This window comes from Schistocerca piceifrons, chromosome 5 (assembly GCF_021461385.2).
Source record: "Schistocerca piceifrons isolate TAMUIC-IGC-003096 chromosome 5, iqSchPice1.1, whole genome shotgun sequence".
Taxonomy (NCBI): Eukaryota; Metazoa; Arthropoda; class Insecta; order Orthoptera; family Acrididae; genus Schistocerca; species Schistocerca piceifrons.
In genome coordinates, this window is record NC_060142.1 from 31465685 (window position 1) to 31486205 (window position 20521).

Consider the following 20521-nt stretch of genomic DNA (forward strand, 5'->3'; position numbering starts at 1 on the left):
CCGCTACGGTCGCAGGTTCGAATCCTGCCTCGGGCATGGATGTGTGTGATGTCCTTAGGTTATTTAGGTTTAATTAGTTCTAAGTTCTAGGCGACTGATGACCTCAGAAGTAAAGTCGCATAGTGCTCAGAGCCATTTGAACCTTCAGTTTCATTTCCCTTCTCTGCTTCTACGAATGATCTCCTTCCTGTCTCATTTTCGTATTTTCTATTCCTGCATTAGCCAGCACATTTTTAGTGTGTGTTGTAGCTTAATGTGAGTGGAACAAGACCTTACTTTTTTTTCAGCGACAAAGGTTTATCGGTTTTTAGAGAATTTGATGACGGCGTCTTATCGAGCAATGTGAAATGTTTCGCACAGTACCCACTGTAAGCATCAGTTTTTCCTCTGTGATAGGCGCAATGTTGTGCACTCCCATCTCGCAAACATCATTCAGTATAGCCCACTTTGCTAAGCATTTCTCGTCTAATGTGCTAAAAACAAAACACATTTTTAGTACTGGCTGACTCGCTGGCCAACACTACCGCTATAGAATAAGCCACGAACAACAACAGGTAACCCTTTTCCTACATTCTGTGGATTATGCGTATCATTCTACACTTACTTTTGTCCTTCTGGCGCTACTATTATTTTCTTTATTTAATTCTATTCATTCTTCTGCTACTTTTTTGTATCTGTCTTGCAATTTTCAGTGCAACCCTTGAATGTTTGTATCTATTACGGGAATAGCGTTACGCCTTGTAGTTGTTGACGCAAGGTGTTCAAGTATTCCGAATAGTGTCCCATGTCCATATTAGCGTAGCGTATTTCCTTGGTGATAGATTTTCTACCAAGTACGTAAATATGGTCGTAGACGTGTTTCTGGAATTCTGTATGGATCTGTAATTCATCAGGAATGAATGCTATAGTCTTTTTGGCATTATTCTTGAGAATCACAAACACTGTACTCTAAATGTAAATGACATTAGATGTGCATAAAAATTTTCTTCGTGTATTGCATTATTAAAACGATAAACAATTGAATATAAAAACCGAAGAAATATTCTTTGTTTACAAGAAAATTGTTTTTCAAGGATATTGTGCAAATTCCTTTCCAGACATTCAATTCAGAACCTGATAGTATTGTGGGTGTTAACGGAAATTACACTCGTATTCATCTGATTCAAAATTATTTGCTAAATTCTACCTACAAAGAGACGTGATCACAAGTCTATCTGCTTCTTTACATAACTTTTGTAGGGTTTCTTCTTGCTGTTTTCAGACTGCATTACATTTTGTACCCGTTCGTAATGGTGAATGAAAGAAATCTAACCGGTCGTCTTTAAGAATATTTGGGGACAATTCATTCGTAGAGGGTGAGCTCTCACCGTCCGGAAATTCTTACGAAATGTAGGCTCACCTGACGATGATAATAATCTGATGCGAAGAGTGGCATGTAGCCATAAAAATTTATTGTAAGCACACTGTATTTTTCCATGACACAATCGCCGGCAGTAAATAGAGTAAGCCACTACCGTCAAATGCACAAAAAAATGTGAAGCATCCAGAACAAACGGTCGGATGTTAGTATAACTTGGCGCACAGACATACGTTCGGCGGGCCTGTAAATGATTTGTTGCTATTCTCTGTACCAGTTACAAAGGCCTTGGATGTGTGTGATATCCTAGGTTAGTTAGGTTTAAGTAGTTCTAGGGGACTGATGACCTCAGATGCTAAGTCCCATAGTGCTAAGAGCCTAAGGGACCAAACTGCTGAGTTCATCGGTCCCTAGACTTACACACTACTTAAACTAACTTCAACTAACTCATGCTAAGAACAGCGCACACACCCATGCCCGAGGGAAGACTCAAAATTACGGCGGCAGAGGCCTCGCAGTCCGTGACATGGCGCCTCAAACCACGCGGTCACTCCGCGCGGCTATCAGATGTTGAATAATCACAGGCTACTAACAAAAACGACTGCGTTTTGGAATGGTACCGAGACTGGGAAGTACAGACTACTGATGAACGCTTTAGCATCAATGGGACCATCAGGCGTAACATCCCCAGGCAACTGACGGGTTACCATTAATAGTGTGTCGTACCATCAGCTCATGAGAGACTGTGGAGGAGCTACTAATTCCATCCAGGGTTTTGGTGCTAAGTCTGGTGACCAAAAAATTCATACCAACCCCGTTCCTCCTCTTTCCGGCCAAATAACGGCGATTAAATTTTCTTCCATCACCTGGAATCGAAGTGGTTGCCAACGAGTTGAGAGACACCGCAAAGGAGCGCGTCAGCTACTTCGGCTACAGAGGTGGGTTGATGTCTCCAGCCTAATGTGTTGTAACGACAGCGGTTCTCTGTTTTGAAGTAAGGAGTCAGTTTCTGTCACTTTGGCTACGGCAATTAGTTGTGGTTGGTGGTGGTACCAAACAAACGAGTCTATGAAAACAATTCAGACAGCTACGCGATTCCAACTGAGTAGAAACAATATGGAATCGAACCTAATTGGAATCAGGACGATAGTATTTCTGTCCGATAAAGAGGGTCTGCTTCAACGAGATCGTTGTCCGAAGGCGGGTTTGCTGAATGTAATATCTCAGTACCCCGTCCTCGACCTCGTCTTTGGGATGAAATGGTGTCGGATGAATGTTAGGTCAATGCGCAGCAACCATTACCAAGAGTTAGGAAAAATAGATCTAAACATTTTTCAGTGCACAAGTGCTTGGTAGGAAGCTTGTCATGAAGACTAACCACTTAAATAATAGCCGCATGAGGTCTAAACCGACACAGTGTATTTTATAATGATGTTCAAATTTTGTTCCTTGTATTCTTCTCAGCCTACGGTTTTTTCATTAACTTGCAAATTAATAAAACTTGTGTTATCTACCTGGCGTTTAGTATTTTTCATCCTTTCCGTCTTACTGTACGATAATTAAATATAAATCTACAAAGAGCTTCCTAAACTCATTGTCTGGTTAATGTTAGTAGTGTATAAAATATATTTAATTACAAAAGGCTGCTGCCAAGAGCGTAGACCCACTTTTTAATTCTGTTTTAACTTCATTTATGCATATTTGCACTATCTGTTTGTCGATTCCTTTGTACTTCATAAATTTTACTGAATATTTTCCTTTGTCTTTTACAGGTCTTCCCGTTCACCTCTTTTGTTTAAGGTATGTTGTCCACTTCCACATTGTTATTCTACATTAACTACGTTGTGTAATAGTTAATTTATTTTTAGAACCCTACACATTTCTTGATATCATGAATTTCTATCAGTCTGCACGCTAATCCCAGCTTCTTTTGTCTCATGTTGACTGTGGTAATCAGTCCATCTGACTGTACTCCCAGTAAGTCTATTTGCGATTTTCCAGTGTGTCTCTATTGAAGTTCTCTACGATGTCCGTAACCAAGATCTGACCTCATTTTCGTGGATAATTTCCATCATTAATTCAACGCCTAATTTACTTAGTACCATCTTTTGGCTAAGAGTCGATTCTTTCAATGTTTATCTCTCTTATTTTATGCAGTTGTAACATCGTGGAAGGTTTGTAAGAGGCAGTCGTTGTACAGAAATCCTTTTATAATATCGAGGAATGTGGGAAGATTCGTAATGCACTGATCCGCCAGAGCGTTATGACCACGTGCCTAACAGCCGGTACGTCCACCTTTGGCAAGGAAAACAGCGACGACGCTGCGTGCCACGGAAACAGCGAGGCCTTGGTAAGCCGCTGGAGGGACTTCGCACCGCACCTGCACTTGCAAGTCACCTCATTCCCGTACATTCCCTGGATGGTGACGATGAGCTCTGATACCACATTTAATCACATCGCAGACGTTCTGTCGGTTTCAGATCTGGCTAACTGAGGAGGCCAACACAGAAAATGGAACTACGATGTTCCTCGAACCACTCAATCACACTTCTGACCTAGTAAAATGGCGCATTCTCTTGTTGACAAATGCCACTGCCGTCGGGAAACATGGTCGTCATAAAGGAGTGTACATGGTCTGCACCCAGTGCACGATATTCCTTGGGTGTCATGGGGCCATGTGCGAGCTCTACTGAACCCACGAATGCCCACGTGAATGCTCCCCAGAGCATAATGGAGCCGCCGCAACCTTGTCTCCATCCCGCAGTACAGGTGTCAACGAGCTGTTCCCTGGAGGACGACAGATTCTCGACCTCTCATCGGCATGATGAAGAAAGTATCTGGATTCATCACGTCATGCAACGCTCTGGCACTGCGCAAAATTCCAGTGCCGATGGTCACGTGCCCATTTCAGTCGTAGTTACAGATGTCGTGATGCTGACGTTGGCACACGCATTGGTCGTCAGCTGTGGAGGCCCCGTCGTTACGAGTGTTCCGTGCACTGTGTATTCAGACACACTTGTACTCCGCCCAGTATTAAAGTCTGATGTTAGTTCTAGCACAGTTCGTCGCCTGTCCTGTTTTACCAGTCTGCCCAGTCTACGATGTCTGACATCTACACTCCTGGAAATTGAAATAAGAACACCGTGAATTCATTGTCCCAGGAAGGGGAAACTTTATTGACACATTCCTGGGGTCAGATACATCACATGATCACACTGACAGAACCACAGGCACATAGACACAGGCAACAGAGCATGCACAATGTCGGCACTAGTACAGTGTATATCCACCTTTCGCAGCAATGCAGGCTGCTATTCTCCCATGGAGACGATCGTAGAGATGCTGGATGTAGTCCTGTGGAACGGCTTGCCTTGCCATTTCCACCTGGCGCCTCAGTTGGACCAGCGTTCGTGCTGGACGTGCAGACCGCGTGAGACGACGCTTCATCCAGTCCCAAACATGCTCAATGGGGACAGATCCGGAGATCTTGCTGGCCAGGGTAGTTGACTTACACCTTCTAGAGCACGTTGGGTGGCACGGGATACATGCGGACGTGCATTGTCCTGTTGGAACAGCAAGTTCCCTTGCCGGTCTAGGAATGGTAGAACGATGGGTTCGATGACGGTTTGGATGTACCGTGCACTATTCAGTGTCCCCTCGACGATCACCAGTGGTGTACGGCCAGTGTAGGAGATCGCTCCCCACACCATGATGCCGGGTGTTCTCCCTGTGTGCCTCGGTCGTATGCAGTCCTGCTTGTGGCACTCACCTGCACGGCGCCAAACACGCATACGACCATCATTGGCACAAAGGCAGAAGCGACTCTCATCGCTGAAGACGACACGTCTCCATTCGTCCCTCAATTCACGCCTGTCGCGACACCACTGGAGGCGGGCTGCACGATGTTGGGGCGTGAGCGGAAAACGGCCTAACGGTGTGCGGGACCGTAGCCCAGCTTCATGGAGACGGTTGCGAATGGTCCTCGCCGATACCCCAGGAGCAACAGTGTCCCTAATTTGCTGGGAAGTGGCGGTGCGGTCCCCTATGGCACTGCGTAGGATCCTACGGTCTTGGCGTGCATCCGTGCGTCGCTGCGGTCCGGTCCCAGGTCGACGGGCACGTGCACCTTCCGCCGACCACTGGCGACAACATCGATGTACTGTGGAGACCTCACGCCCCACGTGTTGAGCAATTCGGCGGTACGTCCACCCGGCCTCCCGCATGCCCACTATACGCCCTCGCTCAAAGTCCGTCAACTGCACATACGGTTCACGTCCACGCTGTCGCGGCATGCTACCAGTGTTAAAGACTGCGATGGAGCTCCGTGTGCCACGGCAAACTGGCTGACACTGACGGCGGCGGTGCACAAATGCTGCGCAGCTAGCGCCATTCGACGGCCAACACCGCGGTTCCTGGTGTGTCCGCTGTGCCGTGCGTGTGATCATTGCTTGTACAGCCCTCTCGCAGTGTCCGGAGCAAGTATGGTGGGTCTGACACACCGGTGTCAATGTGTTCTTTTTTCCATTTCCAGGAGTATATGTTGACGGGTGGTCACCCCACCTCAAGACGTCTCCACGTGGTTTCACCTTGGTTTCGCCAAATGTTGAACACACTCCACACAGTACTCCTCTGACATCCAACAAGTCGTGCAGTTTTCCAAATGCCCGTGCCGTGCCTCTGGGCCATCCCAATCTGCCCTCGGTCAAACTCAGATAGATCGTACGCCATCGCTATTCCACACACAGGCAGCACGCTTACTGATGTTGCCTGCAACATACTTGTGTCTGACTAGCAGTCATTCCTCGCCAGGTAACACTACTACCACCTGGACAGGTTTACATCGACAGCATGGTGGGGATAGTAATGTTCTGGCCGATTAGCGTACGCCATAGAAATGTAGTCATTGTTGAAATCAATTAATGAAAAATTTGTTTTCAGGTTGTGTACTTTTCTAATTCTATGACATCCTACCATGTCGTCTGATAGTGTAAGTTTCAGATTAGTGTTCAGGGTTGATGTGTCGGTATGAGGTGTTCTACCGAGGTAGTGAGTAAGTTGGGTCTGTGATCACATCGAGCAGTATCAAGGACTTTCAAAGTAAAGTGTCGAAGCAAGATGAGAGTTTTAGGATAACATCGGGCTGATGTTCGCTGAGTACTGGTATGCTTTGGGATAGGTACAATATCACCTTGAAAAGCACCATTATACAGCTGCTGGAGCTCTCTGGCGGGTCGTTTGTGGATGTCTAGGTGTGCGGCAATAATTTAAGTGATAGGCTTTCGAAGAATAACGTGAGGCTGAGGTCCTTCGTATGAGTATTGTACAGACGTTTCGGGACTGAAAATGGGTATTGTTCTGTTGGTCAGCAGCAACCCCAACATGCGGCATCGGAAGTGGATTGTCAGTCTGATACAGTATACAGGGTGTTACAAAAAGGCACGGCCAAACTTTCAGGGAACATTCCTCACACACAAATAAAGAAAAGATGTTATGTGGACATGTGTCCGGAAACGCTTAATTTCCATGTTAAACCTCATTTTAGTTTCGTCAGTATGTACTGTACTTCCTCGATTCACCGCCAGTTGGCCCAATTGAAGGAAGGTAATGTTGACTTCGGTGCTTGTGTTGACATGCGACACATTGCTCTACAGTACTAGCATCAAGCACATCAGTACGTAGCATCAACAGGTTAGTGTTCATCACGAACGTGGTTTTGCAGTCAGTGCAATGTTTACAAATGCGGAGTTGGCAGATGCCCATTTGATGTATGGATTAGCAGGGGGCAATAGCCGTGGCGCGGCACGCTTGTATCGAGGCAGATGTCCAGAACGAAGCTGTCCCGACAGGAAGGCGTTCGACGCAATTGATCGGCGTCTTAGGGAGCACGGAACATTCGAGCCTATGACTCGCGACTGGGGAAGACCTGAAACGACGAGGACACCTGCAATGGACGACGCAATTCTTCGTGCAGTTGACGATAACCCTAATGTCAGCGTCAGAGAAGTTGCTGTTGTACAAGGTAACGTTGACCACGTCACTGTATGGAAAGTGATACGGGAGAACCAGCTGTTTCCGTACCATGTACAGCGTGTGCAGGCACTATCAGCAGCTGATTGGCCTCCACGGGTACACTTCTGCGAATGGTTCATCCAACAATGTGTCAATCCTCATTTGAGTGGAAATGTTCTCTTTACGGATGAGGCTTCATTCCAACGTGATCAAATTGTAAATTTTCACAATCAGCATGTGTGCGCTGACGAGAATCCGCACGCAATTGTGCAATCACGTCATCAACACAGATTTTCTGTGAACTTTTGGGCAGGCATTGTTGGTGATGTCTTGATTGGGCCCCATGTTCTTCCACCTACGCTCAATGGAGCACGTTATCATGATTTCCTAAGGGATACTCTACCTGTGCTGGTAGAACATGTGCCTTTACAAGTACGACACAACATGTGGTTCATGCACGATGGAGCTCCTGTACATTTCAGTCGAAGCGTTCGTACGCTTCTGAACAACAGATTCGGTGACCGATGGATTGGTAGAGGCGGACCCATGGCCTCCACGCTCTCCTGGCCTCAACCCTCTTGACTTTCATTTATGGCGGCATTTGAAAGCTCTTGTCTACGCAACCCCGGTACCAAATGTAGAGACGCTTAGTGCTCGTATTGTGGACGGCTGTGATACAATACGCCATTCTCCAGGGCTGCCTCAGCGCATCAGGGATTCCATGCGACGGAGGGTGAATGCATGTATCCTTGATAACGGAGGACATTTTGAACATTTCGTGTAACAAAGTGTTTGAAGTCACGCTGGTACGTTCTGTTGCTGTGTGTTTCCATTTCATGATTAATGTGATTTGAAGAGAAGTAATAAAATGAGCTCTAACATGGAAAGTAAGCGTTTCCGGACACATGTCCACATAGAATATTTTCTTTCTTTGTGTGTGAGGAATGTTTCCTGAAAGTTTGGCCGTACCTTTTTGTAACACCCTGTATATGATGGAATTCGGATACTGTGATAGAACTGGGGGAAGATTTCATTGATGTTGGTCATGTGCTTCGAGAAGATAGACACGCATAAAGGTATGTTTGCTGATAAGGAACGGATATTGTGAAAAAGGAAGTTGTCTGTTATACTGTTGTCGCACAGTATTGTAAAGTCAGGGGAGAGGTTTGTATGGCTTTGAGAGGTTTCAAAATAAAATGTCGAGCTGGTTAAAAACAAAATGAATTTGATTTCGGGAGTGGATGGCCTGTGTAAAGCGGTGACATGCCAAACGGGCAGCAGCAGATATATGTTAGAGTGTGTGTGACCTTTGAAGAGGAAGGATACTTTGAATGACAATGGTGAGGATTCTTATATCTTTAGCAGTGGGGGATGGCCGAGTGAGTTGTTTGGAAGAAGAGGTATGTCAGTAGGTTTGATGGCAACTGTGAGCTGAGAGTTTAGTAGAATGGGTCAGGTTACAAGTGACACATGTAGATAGATGAGGTGAGGCTTTGTGATTGTTTGAGGAAATGGTTGCATTCAAAGGTGGGGAAAGGTGGGAACAGTTTTTGAGTGACTTGTGTCAGCAGGTTTGACGGGAATTGTGAGTTTTGATTTGGGAAGTGTGGGTTTAGTAGCATAGGTTTGGTTACAGGTGACAAATTGTAGGTAGGTGAGGTGGGGTTTCGTGATTCTTTGACAAAATTGTTGGATTTAGACAGGTAGGGGAAAGTGGGTGGGTTATTAGAGTCTCTATTCTAGTGAACGTTACTTAAGAGGCGTTTTTGGCATTTCTATGATTGGGGTCGGATCTCTGAAGATTCAACTTTGTTTCCAGAATGAGATTTTCACTCTGCAGTGGAGTGTGCGCTGATATGAAACTTCCTGGCAGATTAAAACTGTGTGCCGGACCGAGACTCGAACTCGGGACAATTGCCTTTCGCGGGCAAGTGCTCTACCAACTTCTTGGTCCGGCACACAGTTTTAATCTGCCAGGAAGTTTCATATCAGCGCACACTCCGCTGCAGAGTGAAAATCTCATTCTGGAAACTTCCCCAGGCTGTGGCTAAGCCATGTCTCCGCAATATCCTTTCTTTCAGGAGTGCTTGTTCTGCAGGGTTCACAGGAGAGCTTCTGTAAAGTTTGGAAGGTAGGAGACGAGATACTGGCAGAAGTAAAGCTGTGAGGACGAGGCGTGAATCGTGCTTGGGTAGCTCAGTTGGTAGAGCACTTGCCCGCGAAAGGCATAGGTCCCGAGTTCGAGTCTCGGTCCGGCACACAGTTTTAATCTGCCGGGAAGTTTCATTCAACTTTGTGTTTGAGGAAATATATCAGTGATACATTGGCGATTAAATGATCGAAGGTTGATGATAATTCTGTAAAGATCCAGATGTGGTTGGTAGTGTTGGAAACTTAGATTATACTTTGCCTTCTCTGCTGTACTCGTAATTTCAGGGTCAACGTCTTTTATCACAACAGAGGATGGGAAACAATGTGGAGATTGATGTCACCTGGTACGAATGTCTCTACCAAAGGGTGTAACGTTTGCATGCGACCAAATTTGATACGAGGGTTTTTCAGGAGGAGTTCGTTGCGGATGACAATACATAAAAAAGAGAAAGAGGACGGTAAATTATGTTTTAAAACAGACACGTTGGTGGACAATTCCTATGATTTTGAAACTTATTATATTATTTTACATTCCTCGATGACAACGTAAATGGTATTGCCGTGATGTTGTTGGTGGATGAAAATGATCATGATGAAAATGGATAGATGAGTATAGCTATGGGGCCCTGTGAAACCACAGGAAGCAACGAAATGAAATTGAGGAATGGGGAGGGTGGAAATTTGAAGGATGTATCAAATGGAGCATTGTGGCTAGGGATGGAAAGATGTGTTTATCTAGGGACAGATTTCATGGTTGGGTACTGGAAGTTGGTTGAAATTCGGGCAAGCTGTGATCAGCAAAGCATGACTGTGGGATAAAGGTATACAGTTCTAATGGCGCTGCTGGGTACCGTAAATGCTGATCAGTAGGCACTGGGTAGTGTATTGCAGTTGGTTACAGATGGAGAGATGCAAATCTGATGTATGGAAACGCCGAATAGTGCAACCAAAGATCGTTGGTTGGCTTTTCTGTGGATTTGCTTGAAGTGTTCACGGATTGCGCCACTCGACCAGGATATTCGAGATGAGGTGGAAGGAGGCATCAGAGATTTGTTGTGGATAGTGTAAAGTTTCCGTAACAAAATGATGATGATAATAATAATAATGTCCCCACCGTCTTTAAAGAAACTGAAACTGGCTTGGATCAAATACTTGAAAGTCAATTAATCCATCTAACTTTATAAAGTTACTGACTTAATCTCATATAATGCTGTAACAATTCTTGAAGTTACTTACTTAAAGATTAGTACAAGCAGAAAGTGAAGCGCTGAATGAATTCGTTGAACATGTACTTAACCTGAGAAATCTGCGTCGAAGAAATGATGATTCGCTCCTGTTGCTGCAGAAAACAGCGCCCAAATCCGGGTATAACAACAAATGACCGCTGTGAGCAAATTTTTCACATTAATTTGTGCAACGCATACATTGAATTCGAGGTAATTTATTTTCATCTTGAAGTCATCCAGATAACGAGCAAGCAGTAGTACATCTGAGGTAAACGGGCACAGTGTATGCCTTGAAGAATCATTCGCATATTTACAAATCAGAGCGGCACAGTGTCCACGTTCATGCAAAACTGCCACACAACAGTGGTCCCTCATCGGTCTGATAGAAATTTAGCTACAAAGTCGGTCATTGTTAAAACGAGAAAGTTAATGAAGTGCAATGAAATTTGATTTATATCTGAACAGAAAATAACATAGTAGAAATCGTAAAATAAAATATCATTGGCAGTAAATTCATCTCGTTACAGAACAATCTCATTCACAATTACAATAGTCAGATATTTAAATATAATAATAAAAATTGCATTTTAGGGGGTTACATGAAAAATATCGAATGTAATTCCTTCTTAGCATGTTTCGCAGCTTCAAGGAAATTGTTCTTCATTTCAGTAATAAGGGTAGTTAGAAAAAACAGTCTGTACTGTTAAGCAGTTTATTTACATATGTACAATTATCCTTCCTTTTAATAACAGTAATTACATTTCACAGTGATAGGAAAATGCTTTGCAGTTACGTAGTGACACTCATATTTTAATTTAATTCAGTTTTTGAGCTATAAAAAGTATTCGATTTAAAATAAGTGTTAAATTACAAAGATCGTCATCATATTTTAGCGATTCTAGGTAAGCAGCATGATTTCAAAAATTTCTACCAATTACAGTGTCTACTTGAGGAGAAGGAATAGATTGTACAGGTTTAATTCGTCATGAGAATTGCCAAAATGCAGTATTACGTATATTGTCTATATCTGGCTATACTTAGGATTACTGTTGACATGTTATTATCATTTCAGTTCGTCGCATGTGACCAAGAATCTGGTGGTAATGAACTTTAAAGCAGCGGCGAAAGATCCTAGCTGTTACTTTTCAGTGGCTAGGCAGGCGGTGTCATCAGAATATTGCAGGAGGTAGGTGGTGGTGGGTGGTGGTTTGGGAATATCTGTGGTATACAAGTTCATTAATTGTAACTTCACGGAAGACAAAAGTCGGTGCGAGAGACGGAGAAGTAGCAAGATCAGAAGCAAGGGCAGCTGTTACAGCCTCGGTGGAACACTCCTGAAACAGCACAACAGCTGAACGGTCGGTAAACAGAGCGGCAAGTTGGCCGCATTTGGAAAACGAATGGCCGGATCATAAATCGCCTCGGCGGGTGCTCATTACTCGCGGCCGTGTGTGAGCGCCGCTGCCGGCTCTGGCCAATAGGAGCTCATCAATCACAGCCGCCCACTGCGGGGCCACTGTGCGCCTCCCACGCGATTCCCCACGTACGGCGTGTGCTACGGCGTGAGCACCGTTCTACATAAGTCGTGTTACGTTTCCATAGGTTAATTTCAGTCTGCTAAAACTTGGCAACTTTACCTGAGCATTATGACACGGCACTGGTGTTACGGTCGCAGGTTCTAATCCTGCATCGGGTCTGGAAGCGTGTGATGTCCTTAGGTTAGTTAGGTTTAAGTAGTTATAAGTCTAGGAGACAGATGACCTCAGATGATTAAGTCCCATAGTGCTTAGAGCAATTTTTTTATTATGGAACTGGTTCGCATTTTGCGAATCTGGACCGAAGTCAGCTGTTCCTGACACATGAAAATTTTGGCCGGACCGGGACTTACCGTGAGTGAATTCCTTTCGCAAAACACTAAGCTGACATAAATCATAGGATACCTCCTAATATCGTGTCGGACCTCTTTTTGCCCGGCGTAGTGCAGTAACTCGATGGGGCACGTAGTCAACAAATCGTTGTAAGTCCCATGCAGAAATATTGACCCAAGCAGCCCCTATAGCTATAAATAGCTATAGCCGTCAGCAAGAGCTGACCTCTCGATTGTGTCTCATAAATATTCGATGGGATTTATTTCGGCGATCTGAGTGACCAGATCTTTCGCTCGCATTGTCCACAGTGTTCCTCAAACCAATCGAGAAAACCTGTGGCCCGGTGACCTGGTGCACTTGGAAGTTTGTGGTAAGGTCTTATGGGACCAGAGTGCACAGGTCATCGGTCCCTAAGCCTAAACACTACTTAATCTAACTTAAACTAATTTACACTATGTGTGGTGTCACCGCCAGACACCACACTTGCTAGGTCGTAGCAAATGTAGCTGAAGGCTATGCTAACTATCGTCTCGGCAAATGAGAGCGTATTTGTCAGTGAACCATTGCTATGAACGTCGGCTGTACAACTGGGGCGAGTGCCAATACGTCTCTCTAGACCTGCCGTGTGGTGGCGCTCGGTCTGCTATCACTGACAGTGGCGACACGCGGGTCCGACGTATACTAATGGACCGCGGCCGATTTAAAGGCTACCACCTAGCAAGTGTGGTGTCTGGCGGTGACACCACATTCCTTCCCCGCACGGTTGATATAATACTTAACTTTAATCCACAATTGTAGAACATCTCTCGTTACGGTACATACTTCATAATATTAATTATCAATTGAATACGGCGCCTTGCTATTTGCTTTTTCTGTAATAAAGAAGGACGTGTTCAGAGTGTTTGCCAGAAAAAGCTCCGATCGGACACAATCAACCATTCCAGGCCCTTTGCTTCACGCCGGAATCGGTATCGAACCAAGAATACTCAGGCTCGTGAACCTTCGCCCATGGAAATTCATGTAGTTAATTCCACTCCGCCCAGTGCCACTCTCTCTAACAGTGACTCTGTTCGTCCCACAAATAGTGTGCGTCGACATCGACGGAAATCCCGTCAAGTCGCAAGTGCTTCTGTCCCAGTGTCAGTTCAAATTGCACGAGACAGTCGCTCTTGTCGTCAGCAGGACAATAAACTTTTTGTAGACTTGGACATTCATGGCAACGTGATCCTATTCCAGCTCGATACCGGAGCTGCAGTTTCATTGATCAATAAAGACACGTACAAACAACTGGGCACACCTCCGTTGCGTGCCGCAAATGTTACGTTAAATAGTTATTCAGGTCAGAATATCCCTGTGTTAGGACAGTGCAGCCTTCTTGCCACATACAAGGGACAAACAAAACTTGTGTCATTTTACGTCCTTCATTCTTCTTCTGCAGTGAACTTGTTTGGTTTAGATTTATTTCAGTTGTTTAACTTGTCTGTAGTAAATCAGGTCCTATCAGTGAACCAGACTGTGCCTTCCGCCAGTGTTTCTCGTCTATGTGAAGAATTTGCAGTCGTTTTTGCACCGGGCCTCGGTTGCGCTAAGAACTATAAAGCACATTTGGAACTGAAAGTAAACGCGCAACCGAAATTTTTGAGAGCGCGCAATGTTCCCCACGCATTGCGTGATGAGGTCGCAAGAACCTTCCACGATTTGGAATCACAAGGTGTGATTGAACGTGTGCAGGTTTCTCTCTGGGCATCACCCTTAGTAATTTTGCCAAAACCTTCCGGAAAATTGAGACTTTGTGTGGATTTCAAAGCTACAGTGAATCCACAACTAGTGATTGCAACTTTTCCTTTACCCCGCCCGGAAGATCTTTTTGACAAACTGTGCCCGGGTAAATATTTTTCGAAGTTGGACCTAGCAGATGCGTACTTGCAAATACCGGTGGACGAAGAATCCCAGCGAGTTTTTGTGGTTAACACGCATCTTGGTTTGTACCGATTCAAAAGACTGCCATTCGGGTGTGCATCCGCCCCTGCATTGTTTCAGCAATATCTGCAAACTGTTTGTGCGTCGGTCCCTACTGCAGCAAACTATCTGGACGATATTGTGATGTCCGGAAAGACAGAAGAAGAACATTTAGCCACTCTCAGAACATTATTTCAGGTCTTGCGACAAAATGGTCTTCGCTTGCGAAAGGACAAATGTGTGTTTTTTGCTCGTGATTTACCATATCTGGGACACGTACTCAATGCCCAAGGCATACATCCTAGTCCAGAGCACCTCCTCTAGAAAAACATTGTTGGTTCTTCTGCCAACACTACACTCTGGACAACACACACACACACGCATGCCCGAGGAAGGACTCGAACCTCTGACGGTGGGAGCCGCACCCCAGTGCACTGTCATCTACAAAAATTACATGATTTTTTGGGCACATGAAGTCCGTGAACGGCTGCAAATCGTCTTCAGGTATCCGAACATAACCATTTCCAGTGAATGATCGGTTCAGTTGGAACAGAGGACTCAGTCCATTGCATGTAACCTCATCCCGCACACTACGGAGCCACCACCAGCTTGCATCGTGCTTTGTTACTATTAGGGCCCACGGCTTCGTCGGGTCTGGCCATACTCGAAACCTACCGTCAGCTCTTACCAACTGCAATCGGGGTTCATCTGACCAAGCCCCGATTTTCCAGTCGTCTAGGGTCCAACTAATATGGTTACAAGCCCAGGAGAGGCACTGCAGGCGACGTCGTGCTATTAGCCAATGCACTCGCGTCGGTCATCTGCTGCCACAGCCCCATTAACGCCAAATATCGCCGCACTGTCCTAATGGATACGTTCGCCGTACGTCCCACATTGATCTCTGCGGTTGTTTCACGCAGTGTTGCTTGTCTGTTAGCACTGTCAATTCTACGCAGGCACCGCTGCTCTTGGTCTTTAAGAGAAGGGCGTCGGCTACCGCGTTGTCTGTGGTCAGCAGTAATGCCTGAAAATTGGAACTCTCGACACACTCTTGACTCTGTGTATCTCGGAATATTGAACTCAGTAACGAAATCCGAAATCGAATGTCTCATGTGTCTAGCTCCAAATACTATTCCGAATTCAAAGTCTGCTAATTCCCGCCTGGCAGTCATAATCACGTCGGACATATTTTAACATGAATCACCTGAGTATAGATGACAGCTTCGACAATGCACTGCCCTTCTATACCGTGTGTACGCGATATTGCCGCCATCTGTCTATGTACATATCTTGTCACCTGTAGATTTATCCTAGCTGTAGTCGCCAGAAGAGTGTCTGTTCCTTCAGAGAAGCGTGCATGTCTGTAAGACATTATAATGTGGACATGCATACGTTGTATAAACACAAAAGTTGATTAATCTGATCAAGTGAAGAGATGGCGTCCCTTGGCCTGAGATACACAATACAAGCGAACACAGAAGGTTTATGTGGATCCGCTCCGTGTGGACATCTTCTGGAGAACTCGTCCAGCGGCTCAAGTACCGGTAAAAAGCTGCGCCATTCACGTCATGTGCTGACAGAAGTATCTTCGTATCTTACCACGTACACAAAGCAGATTAAATGACGTGTGCATGTGAGTGTGTGCCAATGAAAATTGGTACTTGTCATTTCTTAAGCCTGCAGAACCATTTACAATCGTTGTACTTCTATTCACTCGCCATATGGAATCAAGCCTAACTTGACTTTCTGACTTGTGAAGTACCTGCCTGTACATCAACATACACACTACGAATGCCACCGCACCGTGCATGGTGCACATTTCCCTGCAGCGCTCCTAGTCGTTTCATTTCCTGTTCCACTCGTCGAGTAAAAACGATGATCTGTATGCCTCCGAATGAGTCCTAACTTCTCCTAATTTATCGTCGTGCTAACTGCACGAAAAGTAAGTTGACAGCACTAGAATCGTTCTGCAATCAGCTTCAAGTGCCAGTTCTCTAAATTTTCTCAGTAGTGTACCCGGAAAAGAAGGTCGCCTTCCCGAACCCTCTCCATAGGACTTGTTTGTTGTTCAGAACTAACGGTAACAAATCTAGCAGCCGGCCTCTGAATTGATTCGAGGTCTTCTAATAATTCGACCTGGTATTGATCTCAAACACTCGAGCAGTACTCATGAATAGGTCACACTAATGTCACATATGCAGTCTCCTTTACAGATGAACCACACTTTCCTGAAATTCTCCCAATAGGCGTAAGTCGACCATTCGCCTACCCCACCATAATCCTCATTTCCTCGTTCCATTTCATATCACGTTGCATCGTAACGTCCAGGTCTTTAAAGGACACGAATGTGTCAAGCAGGACACTACTAACGCTGTATCCGAACATTACGGGTTTGTTTTTCCTACTCATCCGTATTAACTTATATTTTTCTGCATTCAAAGCCAGATGCCACTTATCACACCAACTAGAAATTTTGTCTGTCGTCTTACATGTTCCTACAGTCACTCATCTTCGACACCTGCTCCTACACCGCAGTGTCATCAGCACACAACCGCAGGTTGTCCTCAATATAATTTATGTGTATACAGAACAACAGCGGTCCCATTACACTTCCTATGGTACAAAACTGCTGAGGTCATCGGTCCCTAAGTTTACACACTGCTTAACGTAACTTAAACTAACTTACGCTAAGGACAAAACACACACACATGCCCGAGGGAGGACTCGAACCTCCGACGGAGGGAGCCGTGCGAACTGTGGCAAGGCGCCTGAGACCGCGTAGCTACCCCGCGCGGCCTTGGCGTGATGCTGACGATACTCTTGTCTCTCATGAAAACCAGCTGCCAAGGACAACATACTGCGTTCTATTACTTAAGAAGTCTTCGAGCTACTCACATAATTGTAAACTTATTTCACATGCTCGTACAATCGTTCAAAAATGGTTCAAATGGCTCTGAGCACTATCTGACTTAACTTCTAAGGTCATCAGTCCCCTAGAACTTTGAACTACTTAAACCTAACTAACCTAAGGACATCGCACATATCCATTCCCGACGCAGGATTCGAACCTCGTACAATCGTTAGCAGTTCGCAGTGGAGTACTGCGGCAACTGCTTTTCGGAAACCTAGAAATACAGACATATGGAATTGCCTATTCCTTGAAAGGCATCCTCACCCGTTATCGTAGCCAACAGTATTCTTCAATACGATTCTTAAGCGAAAAATATCAAAGCTAAGGAACTGCATTCAGTACTTTTACCTATACAACATTTAAATTTCTTTTGCACTTTGAAACGAAGAGAGGGAAGTCGTTTGTACGTCACTACGTGCTTCTTTGAAAGCTTTGTCGCCAACAACGTACGCTTGGGGTAATAGAAAAATTACGAAACAGTAAGGAGCTGCGGCTACGGCTGACAGTTATTGCCGCTCAGTACGTCCCGAAGATCACTGATCCTCGAACAAAATAGAGCGCGTGCTGCCTGCTGCTACGGGTCAGCACTAACACCCCAAATTATTCAGATAATTCGTCCATCGTTACAAGCAGGGCAACAAAATCAGAAGAGGCGTAAGGTAGACGCAGAGCACATTCCCCACATAACTGACGCTTCAGCGGGATTGTACATTATTACTACAATAGTCCGTCAATGGAAAAATCATGCCCAAAATTTTTTACATGGTGTTAATGTACAGGGTCTTTCATATAACGGAATTTAAAAAATGCAGTAATTAAGTCAAAAATGCATCAAATTAAAAAGTATGTTTCGTTCCGTACGAACCACACGGTTTCGTGCTGGCGGTTTAATGGTTGCAACGGACCCGGTTCTCTCGAATTTCTGTATCAACCGCAGAGCTGTTGATGCTGTAGGAGCATTAGTATGTCTGAAGATCACGCGAAGTCTACAAACAGTCTCTCCATAGCACTCGCCGGTTCTGTAATGCGTTTTCACAGAGATAACACGTTCCTCCTTTGTAAACCGCTGCACGATACTTCAGTTCCTGAAATATACCAACAAAGATTCATGAAATAATCAGAAAGACAATCTACATGAAAAGTAATAAATATAGTGTTGTAAACATGAAAACAAAATTTTACTACTCAATTTAAAAATTCAGTAGCATGTGAAAACGCTGTACTCCAAAAAATGACCTTTTTGGTAATACAAGTTTGATGTTTATTCTACACGTCTGAGAAGGTTTGAAAAATTTCGTCAAGTAGCAGAGACACAGTGAACAATCGGAATGGCGTCTACGTAAGGCACTTACAAGCAACGTGCTATTATTGAGTACTTGTTTGCAGAATAGCAGCCCGAAATGAACATTTATGAACATTTGTGATCAGTGGCTGGTAATGATGCACTTTGTAGGAATGCTGTTTGGTGATGGGTGAAGAGAGTTAGAGCTTCACTAAGTGCAGAAACTGATCATTACCGTTCATGTTCGGTACCTCTTGTCACAGCCACCGCTGACAAAATAATGAATCGCGCAGATGCCAGTACTCGTGAAGAGTGGTGCATCACAATTCTACATCTGGCTCTGTAGCTATCGGTGAGCACTGGAGGTGTGTGGCCAATGATGGGGACTTAGGATCTTCAAACGTGTGTTCAGGATAGGCGCCACGAATGCTTACAGCAGGCCACAAGAATCAAAGAAAAGCTGTTTCTACTGAACTGTTAGAGCAGTTTGAGGCCGATGGAGAGGCTTCACTGTCAAGAATCGTTGTAGGTGATAAAACCTGGTCGCATCACTTCCAGCCCGAAAGATAAAGGCAGTTACGAGGGGCATTCAAAATGCAGTGCAACAATTTTGTTCTGGAATAATGTTGATTCTGTTCATGATTCCAATACGTTATATTGTTGCCCACTCTTTTGGCTACAAACCCGTATTTATCAGCACAGTCTCCGTTCATGGCGACGGCCTTACGCCACCTTACTGGGAAGTCCTGTATGCCAGCATGGTAGCAACCAACAGATCGTCGTCGGAGCCAACGTGTTTCTGCCTCAGTAACTTCCCCGTCATCCACGTACTGCGTCCCGTGAACGACATTCTTCACCGGGCCAACCAGGCGGAAGTCTGCGAGATCCGAGCTGTAGGGTGGATGAGGAAGAACAGTCCAGTGGAGTTTCGTGAGCTCCTCTCTGGTGCACAGACATGCCTGAGAGCTTGCGTAGTCATGGAGAAGGAGAATTTTGTTTGAAATTTTTTGACGACGAACACGCTGAAGTCGTTCCTTAGATTCACAGAGGGTAGCACAATACACTTCAGAGTTGATGGTTGCACTCTGGAGGAGGACATCAAACCTAATAAGCCATTCAGTCTCCCAGAAGACCATCACCATGATTTTACAGGTCGAGGATGCGGCATCTAATTTTTTCTTCGGAGGAGAGGTGATCAACACATTTTTCATCGCCCGTAACGATGTTCGAAAAAAAATTGTCACGATTAGCCTGGCAACGCGCAAGGATTCCCACACAGACCGTCCTTCGTTGTCCTTTAGGGTCCTCTGTTTGGTGGCGAGGAACCCAGCGACCACACACCTTTGAGTACCCCAACTAATGGGAGATGATGTTTGACGAATTTTGGTTTTGTAGAGCGCTCAACTGCGCGTTCATCAGGGCCCATACAAAGTTCCAATTTGTACACAGTCCATTTTTTTTTACACAGTGCAATCTACCCACTGCCGGATGACGATGATGACGATGAAATGATAATGACAACACAAGCAACCCGGGTAGAGAAAAACCCCAACTCCACCGGGAATCGAACCCGTGATCCCGTAATCCAGAGGCAGCAACACTAGCCACCATTTTTTTTTTTTGCTAAACATTTATTTAAGGAACAATGTTACACATTCGAAATACATACCAAGTACATGTACTAACCACGCACACATGTTATACGTGAAATGAATTAATCAAAAACAGTTTGATCATTGCGATTATGTGATGTTAAAC

At 44.9% G+C, this 20521-nt stretch overlaps 1 protein-coding gene across 1 annotated transcript in view; it reads left to right on the top strand.

Moving 5' to 3' along the window:
- LOC124798538 (inactive dipeptidyl peptidase 10) overlaps positions 1-20521 on the top strand; it is a 1422769-nt gene that overhangs the window by 344602 nt on the left and 1057646 nt on the right. The window contains exon 2 of the mRNA XM_047261988.1: positions 3130-3157. The gene's annotated coding sequence lies outside the window, so the exon portion shown is untranslated. The remainder of the gene's footprint in view (positions 1-3129; positions 3158-20521) is intronic.